We start from the raw sequence: 10,000 nt of genomic DNA on the forward strand, positions 1-10,000 counted from the left end.
CCCCACCGAACCCCTCGATTAGATTCCAGTCTGTAACTCACTCCCGGGTATCTGTTATTCTATATATAAACCCCCCCGAACCCCTCGATTAGATTCCAGTCTGTAACTCACTCCTGGGTATCTGTTATTCTATATATAAACCCCGCCGAACCCCCCAGTTAGATTCCAGTCTGTAACTCACTCCCGGGTATTTGTTATTCTATATATAAACCCCCCCGAACCCCTCGATTAGATTCCAGTCTGTAACTCACTCCCGGGTATCTGTTATTCTATATATAAACCCCCCCGAACCCCTCGATTAGATTCCAGTCTGTAACTCACTCCCGGGTATCTGTTATTCTATATATAAACCACCCCGAACCCCTCGATTAGATTCCAGTCTGTAACTCACTCCCGGGTATCTGTTATTCTATATATAAACCCCCCGAACCCCTCGATTAGATTCCAGTCTGTAGCTCACTCCCGGGTATCTGTTATTCTATATATAAACCCCCCCGAACCCCTCGATTAGATTCCAGTCTGTAACTCACTCCCAGGTATCTGTTATTCTATATTTAAACCCCCCTCGAACCCGTCGATTAGATTCCAGTCTGTAACTCACTCCCGGGTATCTGTTATTCTATATATAAACCCCCCGAACCCCTCGATTAGATTCCAGTCTGTAACTCACTCCCGGGTATCTGTTATTCTATATATAAACCACTCCCCCGAACCCCTCGATTAGATTCCAGTCCGTAACTCACTCCCGGGAATCTGTTATTCTATATATAAACCACCCTGAACCCCTCGATTAGATTCCAGTCCGTAACTCACTCCCGGGTATCTGTTATTCTATATATAAACCCCCCCCCGAACCCCTCGATTAGATTCCAGTCCGTAACTCACTCCCGGGTATCTGTTATTCTATATATAAACCCCCCCCCGAACCCCTCGATTAGATTCCAGTCTGTAACTCACTCCCGGGTATCTGTTATTCTATATATAAACCACCCTGAACCCCTCGATTAGATTCCAGTCCGTAACTCACTCCCGGGAATCTGTTATTCTATATATAAACCCCCCGAACCCCTCGATTAGATTCCAGTCTGTAACTCACTCCCGGGTATCTGTTATTCTATATATAAACCCCCCCCCGAACCCCTCGATTAGATTCCAGTCTGTAACTCACTCCCGGGTATCTGTTATTCTATATATAAACCCCCCCCCGAACCCCTCGATTAGATTCCAGTCTGTAACTCACTCCCGGGTATCTGTTATTCTATATATAAACCACTCCCCCGAACCCCTCGATTAGATTCCAGTCTGTAACTCACTCCCGGGTATCTGTTATTCTATATATAAACCCCACCGAACTCCTCGATTAGATTCCAGTCTGTAACTCACTCCCGGGTATCTGTTATTCTATATATAAACCCCCCCCCCGAACCCCTCGATTAGATTCCAGTCTGTAACTCACTCCCGGGTATCTGTTATTCTATATATAAACCACCCCGAACCCCTCGATTAGATTCCAGTCTGTAACTCACTCTCGGGTATTTGTTATTCTATATATAAACCCCCCCGAACCCCTCGATTAGATTCCAGTCTGTAACTCACTCCCGGGTATCTGTTATTCTATATATAAACCACCCCGAATCCCTCGATTAGATTCCAGTCTGTAACTCACTCCCGGGTATCTGTTATTCTATATATAAACCCCCCCGAACTCCTCGATTAGATTCCAGTCTGTAACTCACTCCCGGGTATCTGTTATTCTATATATAAAACCCACCCAAACCCCTCGATTAGATTCCAGTCTGTAACTCACTCCCGGGTATCTGTTATTCTATATATAAACCCCCCGAACCCCTCGATTAGATTCCAGTCTGTAACTCACTCCCGGGTATCTGTTATTCTATATATAAACCCCCCCGAACCCCTCGATTAGATTCCAGTCTGTAACTCACTCCTGGGTATCTGTTATTCGATATATAAACCCCCCTCTGACCCCTCGATTAGATTCCAGTCTGTAACTCACTCCCGGGTATTTGTTATTCTATATATAAACCACCCCGAACCCCTCGATTAGATTCCAGCCTGTCACTCACTCCCGGGTATCTGTTATTCTATATATAAAACCCCCAAACCCCTGATTAGATTCCAGTCTGTAACTCACTCCCGGGTATCTATTATTCTATACATAAACCCCCCTCTGATCCCTCGATTAGATTCCAGTCTGTAACTCACTCCCGGGTATCTGTTATTCTATATATAAACCCCCCTCTGACCCCTCGATTAGATTCCAGTCTGTAACTCACCCCGGGGTATCTGTTATTCTATATATAAACTCCCCCGAACCCCTCGATTAGATTCCAGTTTGTAACTCACTCCCGGGTATCTGTTATTCTATATTTAAACCCCCCGAACCCTTCGATTAGATTCCAGTCTGTAACTCACTCCCGGGTATCTGTTATTCTATAAATAAACCCACCCGAACCCCTCGATTAGATTCCAGTCTGTAACTCACTCCCGGGTATCTGTTATTCTATATATAAACCACCCCGAACCCCTCGATTAGATTCCAGTCTGTAACTCACTCCTGAGTATCTATTATTCTATATATAAACCCCCCCCGAACCTCTCGATTAGATTCCAGTCTCTAACTCACTCCTGGGTATCTGTTATTCTATATATAAACACCCCCCGAACCCCTCGATTAGATTCCAGTCTGTAACTCACTCCCGGGTATCTGTTATTCTATATATAAACCACCCAAACCCCTCGATTAGATTCCAGTCTGTAACTCACTCCCGGGTATCTGTTATTCTATATATAAACCCCCCTCGGACCCCTCGATTAGATTCCAGTCTGTAACTCACTCCCGGGTATTTGTTATTCTATATATAAACCACCCCGAACCTCTCGATTAGATTCCAGCCTGTAACTCACTCCCGGGTATCTGTTATTCTATATATAAAACCCCCGAACCCCTGATTAGATTCCAGTCTGTAACTCACTCCCGGGTATCTGTTATTCTATATATAAACCCCCCTCTGACCCCTCGATTAGATTCCAGTCTGTAACTCACTCCCGGGTATCTGTTATTCTTTATATAAATCCCCCCGAACCCCTCGATTAGATTCCAGTCTCTAACTCACTCCTGAGTATCTGTTATTCTATATATAACCCCCCCCCCGAACCCCTCGATTAGATTCCAGTCTCTAACTCACTCCTGGGTATCTGTTATTCTATATATAAACCCCCCCCCGAAACCCTCGATTAGATTCCAGTCTGTAACTCACTCCCGGGTATCTGTTATTCTATATATAAACCCCCCGAACCCCTCGATTAGATTCCAGTCTGTAACTCACTCCCGGGTATCTGTTATTCTATATATAAACCCCCCGAACCCCTCGATTAGATTCCAGTCTGTAACTCACTCCCGGGTATCTGTTATTCTATATATAAACCCCCCCCGAACCCCTCGATTAGATTCCAGTCTGTAACTCACTCCCGGGTATCTGTTATTCTATATATAAACCACCCAAACCCCTCGATTAGATTCCAGTCTGTAACTCACTCCCGGGTATCTGTTATTCTATATTTAAACCCCCCGAACTCCTCGATTAGATTCCAGCCTGTAACTCACTCGCGGGTATCTGTTATTCTATATATAAACCCCCCCGAACCCCTCGATTAGATTCCAGTCTGTAACTCACTCCCGGGTATCTGTTATTCTATATATAAACCACCCCGAACCCCTCGATTAGATTCCAGTCTGTAACTCACTCCCGGGTATCTATTATTCTATATATAAACCCCCCCGAACCCCTCGATTAGATTCCAGTCTGTAACTCAATCCCAGGTATCTGTTATTCTATATATAAACCACCCCGAACCCCTCGATTCGATTCCAGTCTGTAACTCACTCCCAGGTATCTGTTATTCTATATATAAACCACCCTGATCCCCTCGATTAGATTCCAGTCTGTAACTCACTCCCAGGTATCTGTTATTCTATATATAAACCACTCCAAACCCCTCGATTAGATTCCAGTCTGTAACTCGCTCCCGGGTATCTGTTATTCTATATATAAACCCCCCGAACCCCTCGATTAGATTCCAGTCTGTAACTCCCTGCTGGGTATCTGTTATTCTATATATAAACCACCCCGAACCCCTCGATTAGATTCCAGTCTGTAACTCACTCCCGGGTATCTGTTATTTTATATATAAACCACTCTGAAGCCCTCGATTAGATTCCAGTCTGTAACTCCCTCCCGGGTATCTGTTATTCTATATATAATCCCGCCGAACCCCTCGATTAGATTCCAGTCTGTAACTTACTCCCGGGTATCTGTTATTCTATGTACAAACCCCTCCGAACCCCTCGATTAGATTCCAGTCTGGAACTTACTCCCGGGTAATTGTTATTCTATATCTAAACCACCCCGAACCCCTTGATTAGATTCCAGTCTGTAACTCACTCCCAGGTATCTGTTATTCTATATATAAACCTCCCCGAATCCCTCGATTAGATTCCAGTCTGTAACTCACTCCTGGGTATCTGTTATTGTATATATAAACCCCCTGAACCCCTCGATTAGATTCCAGTCTGTAACTCACTCCCGGGTATCTGTTATTCTATATGTAAACCCCCCTGAACCCCTCGATTAGATTCCAGTCTGTAACTCACTCCCGGGTATCTGTTATTCTATATATAAACCACCCCGAACCCCTCGATTAGATTCCAGTCTGTAACTCACTCCCGGGTATCTATTATTCTATATATAAACCCCCCCGAACCCCTCGATTAGATTCCAGTCTGTAACTCAATCCCAGGTATCTGTTATTCTATATATAAACCACCCCGAACACCTCGATTCGATTCCAGTCTGTAACTCACTCCCGGGTATATGTTATTCTATATATAAACCACCCCGAACCCCTCGATTAGATTCCAGTCTGTAACTCACTCCCAGGTATCTGTTATTCTATATATAAACCACCCTGATCCCCTCGATTAGATTCCAGTCTGTAACTCACTCCCAGGTAGCTGTTATTCTATATATAAACCACTCCAAACCCCTCGATTAGATTCCAGTCTGTAACTCGCTCCCGGGTATCTGTTATTCTATATATAAACCCCCCGAACCCCTCGATTAGATTCCAGTCTGTAACTCACTGCTGGGTATCTGTTATTCTATATATAAACCACCCCGAACCCCTCGATTAGATTCCAGTCTGTAACTCACTCCCGGGTATCTGTTATTTTATATATAAACCCCCGAACCCCTCGATTGGATTCCAGTCTGTAACTCACTCCTGGGTATCTGTTATTTTATATATAAACCACTCTGAAGCCCTCGATTAGATTCCAGTCTGTAACTCCCTCCCGGGTATCTGTTATTCTATATATAATCCCGCCGAACCCCTCGATTAGATTCCAGTCTGTAACTCACTCCCAGGTATCTGTTATTCTATATATAAACCTCCCCGAATCCCTCGATTAGATTCCAGTCTGTAACTCACTCCTGGGTATCTGTTATTGTATATATAAACCCCCTGAACCGCTCGATTAGATTCCAGTCTGTAACTCACTCCCGGGTATCTGTTATTCTATATGTAAACCCCCCCGAACCCCTCGATTAGATTCCAGTCTGTAACTCACTCCCGGGTATCTGTTATTCTATATATAAACCACCCCGAACCCCTCGATTAGATTCCAGTCTGTAACTCACTCCCGGGTATCTGTTATTCTATATATAAACCACCCCGAACCCCTCGATTAGATTCCAGTCTGTAACTCAATCCCAGGTATCTGTTATTCTATATATAAACAGAATAACAGATACTCCGACAATGTGAACTGTCTGTAGAATTGGCAATCCAGCCCCTGACTGACAGGATTAAATTAAAATGTTTGCGAGTTTGGCAGGTCTTTGATGTGAGAATATATTTCACAGCTCTGCTCCTGGTAGTTATGTTCCTGCTCAAAGTTTATAGTGTTGATGTCTTTGAAGTCGGGGGTGGGGAATCTGCATAAACACATGAGCGAGAAAGGGATAAAAGGATAGGGGAAGATGAAGAGGGGGTAGAGAGAGACGAAGAGGGGTAGAGGGAGATGAAGTGGGGATGGGGAGATGAACTGGGGATGGGCAGATGAAGAGGGGATAGGGAGAGATGAAGAGGGGATAGGGAGAGATGAGGAGGGGATGGGGGGAGATGAAGAGGGGATGGGGGGAGATGAAGAGGGGATGGGGGAGATGAAGAGGGGACGGGGGGAGATGAAGAGGGGATAGGGAGAGATGAAGAGGGAATGGGGGGAGTTGAAGAGGGGACGGGGGAGATGAAGAGGGGACAGGGGAGATGAAGAGGGGACAGGGGAGATGAAGAGGGGACGGGGGAGATGAAGAGGGGACGGGGGAGATGAAGAGGGGATGGGGGAGATGAAGAGGGGATGGGGGAGATGAAGAGGGGATGGGGGAGATGAAGAGGGGATGGGGGGAGATGAAGAGGGGATGGGGGGAGATGAAGAGGGGATGGGGGAGATGAAGAGGGGACGGGGGGAGATGAAGAGGGGATAGGGAGAGATGAAGAGGGAATGGGGGGAGTTGAAGAGGGGACGGGGGAGATGAAGAGGGGACAGGGGAGATGAAGAGGGGACAGGGGAGATGAAGAGGGGACGGGGGAGATGAAGAGGGGACGGGGGAGATGAAGAGGGGATGGGGGAGATGAAGAGGGGATGGGGGAGATGAAGAGGGGATGGGGGAGATGAAGAGGGGATGGGGGGAGATGAAGAGGGGATAGGGGAGATGAAGGGGATAGGGGAGATGAAGAGGGGACGGGGGGAGATGAAGAGGGGACGGGGGGAGATGAAGAGGGGACGGGGGGAGATGAAGAGGGGACGGGGGGAGATGAAGAGGGGACGGGGGGAGATGAAGAGGGGACGGGGGGAGATGAAGAGGGGACGGGGGGAGATGAAGAGGGGATGGGGGGAGATGAAGAGGGGATGGGGGGAGATGAAGAAGGGATGGGGGGAGATGAGGAGGGGATGGGGAGAGATGAAGAGGGGATGGGGAGAGATGAAGAGTGGATAGGGAGATATGAAGAGGGGACGGGGAGATGAAAAGGGGACGGGGGGAGATGAAAAGGGGATAGGGAGAGATGAAGAGGGAATGGGGGGAGTTGAAGAGGGGACGGGGGAGATGAAGAGGGGACAGGGGAGATGAAGAGGGGACAGGGGAGATGAGGAGGGGATGGGGGGAGATGAAGAGGGGATGGGGGAGATGAAGAGGGGATGGGGGGAGATGAAGAGGGGATGGGGGGGAGATGAGGAGGGGATGGGGGAGATGAAGAGGGGATGAGGGGAGATGAAGAGGGGATGAGGGGATGAGGGGAGATGAGGAGGGGATGGGGGAGATGAATAGGAGATATGGGGAGTTGAAGATGGGGTGTGAGGAGGCTGGTGTGGAGCAGAAACACCAGCACAGAACAGAGGGGCCGAATGGCCTGTTCTTGTACTGTATCCGTGATGCAATTTGAGAGATGTATGAGATAGCAGAATGGAGTTTATTGCTGGCCTGGGAAACACGCTGAGCAACAACAACTGAGTCATCGATATTAGCTGTTTAACAAAAGAGGCATCGATCTGCAGACCCTGGAGCGTCAGGGGTAGGAGAGAGGCTTCCATTACTGCTCGGGAGGGCACTGTGCCAGTGTTTCAATGCATCATCTCCCACCCACTCAGATACAGACTGACTCCTACCAGGGGGCACGTGGACAGGGACACAGTCAGTTCTCCCCTCCTCCCCACCCACCCCACCCCACCCCACCGTCCGGGGGTGCCAGGGGTCCTTGACTCTGACTCGCTCTCTGATCCCACCTCAGGTGGCTCGATGAATGGACAGAGCGAGAGGGGTAGAGGAGTCACAGGAGCAGTGTTTGCCCCCCACCCCCCTCTCCCAGCTGCCAGAGGTGTAGGTGTTTGAGATGGAACTTGGGGAGATGGGGAGACATCCCAGCCTCTCTCGCTCTGTCAGACCCTGTCTCTCTCTGTGTCTGTCTGTCTGTCTGTCTGTCTCCCTCTTTCTCTCTAATTCTCTCTCTCCTTCTCTCTTTCCCTCTGTCTCTCTCTCCGTCTCTACCTCTTTCTTTGCCTCTTTCTCTCTGACTCATTCTCTATATCCCCTTAATTCGCTCTCTCCCTCTGTCTTTCTCTCTCTGTCTGTCTCTCTCTCTCTTTCACCCTCTCTCTGTCTCTCCCTCTCTCTCTCTCCCTTTCTCTCTGTCCCTGTCTCTCTCCCTCTCCCTTTCTCTGTCTGTCTCTCTCTCTCTCTGTCTCTCCCTCTCTCTCTCTCTCTCTCCCTTTCTCTCTGTCTCTCCCTCTCTCTCTCTCTCTCTCTCTCTTTCTCTCTGTCTCTCTCGCTCTTTCTCTCTCTCTCTCTCCCTCTCCCTTTTTCTCTCTCTCTCTGTCTCACTCTCCCTCTCTCTCCCTCTGTCTGTCTCTCCCTCTGTTTTCCTTACCAGCAATGGTGAATATTTAAAACTGCCCCCAGCCTATGACCCCCCACCCCCCACCTCCATCACCCTGGGCGGTTTAATACAATTGGACCCTGCCTGTGGACCTGGTTTGGGAATCTGAGCTTTGGGGAGGACCCTGATTTCTCTCTCTCTCAGGAACGGTGAGTCACAGGACAGGCACAAGTGGAAACATCTTCTCTACGTCGACCCGATCGAAACCCCCTCCATCATTTTAAAGAGCTCGATCGGGTCACCCCCCCTCACAACTCAGCCTCCGCTTCTCCAGAGGGTCCAGTGTTGACTTTCTGCGCCCGGGATTCAGGGGTGACCTCTGCCCTCCCCTCACCGCTGCACTCGAAAGCACAGGCAGGACCTCAGCTTTCTCGGGCCCCTCAAATCCCACCACCCATCCCACCAACCCCCCACCCGACTCCCCACCCTCTCCGCCGACTGTACCTGAGTTGGGACAGGGGACAATTCGCAGTCTCTGCCTCGGAGAGCACCTGGATTGGGGAAGGACTTGGGAACGTAGGCCTGAGGGTCAGGAGTAGGCCATTCGGCCCCTCGAGCCCCTGCTCTCCCACTCAATAAGATCGTGGCTGATCTGATTGTGGCCTCAACTCCACTTTCCTGCCCCTCCATAACCCTCGACTCCCTCGTCGATCAGAAACCTGTCTCACTCGGCCTTGAATATATTCAGTGACCCGGCCTCCGCTGCTCTCTGGGGGCTGCCCTACTCAGAGATCCAGGATAGTACCTCATTCACCAAGAACAGGGGGAGCGTCAACTCACACACCAAGGAGGACCTCGAGCTCGGACCCATTCAGAAATCTCCTCCGTCTCAAATGTCATTTCAACATGAGCCCATTCATAGATATCACCATGGTCAAGTTACAACCGGACAATGCACCAGCAGATACAGTGAGGATCGATTAACCCAGTTAGAAACTGTCCCCATCAAACACTCCCAGGACAGGTACAGCACGGGGTTAGATACAGAGTAAATCTCCCTCTACACCATCCCCATCAAACACTCCCAGGACAGGTACAGCACGGGGTTAGATACAGAGTAAAGCTCCCTCTACACCATCCCCATCAAACACTCCCAGGACAGGTACAGCACGGCGTTAGATACAGAGTAAAGCTCCCTCTACACCGTCCCCATCAAACACTCCCAGGACAGGTACAGCACGGGGTTAGATACAGAGTAAAGCTCCCTCTACACCGTCCCCATCAAACACTCCCAGGGCAGGTACAGCACGGGGTTAGATACAGAGTAAAGCTCCCTCTACACCGTCCCCATCAAACACTCCCAGGACAGGTACAGCACGGGGTTAGATACAGAGTAAAGCTCCCTCTACACTGTCCCCATCAAACACTCCCAGGACAGGTACAGCACGGGGTTAGATACAGAGTAAAGCTCCCTCTACACCGTCCCCATCAAACACTCCCAGGACAGGTACAGCACGGGGTTAGATACAGAGTAAAGCTCCCTCTA

The sequence above is a fragment of the Cetorhinus maximus genome, unplaced genomic scaffold (genome assembly GCF_964194155.1).
Source record: "Cetorhinus maximus unplaced genomic scaffold, sCetMax3.hap1.1 HAP1_SCAFFOLD_138, whole genome shotgun sequence".
NCBI classification, from domain to species: Eukaryota; Metazoa; Chordata; class Chondrichthyes; order Lamniformes; family Cetorhinidae; genus Cetorhinus; species Cetorhinus maximus.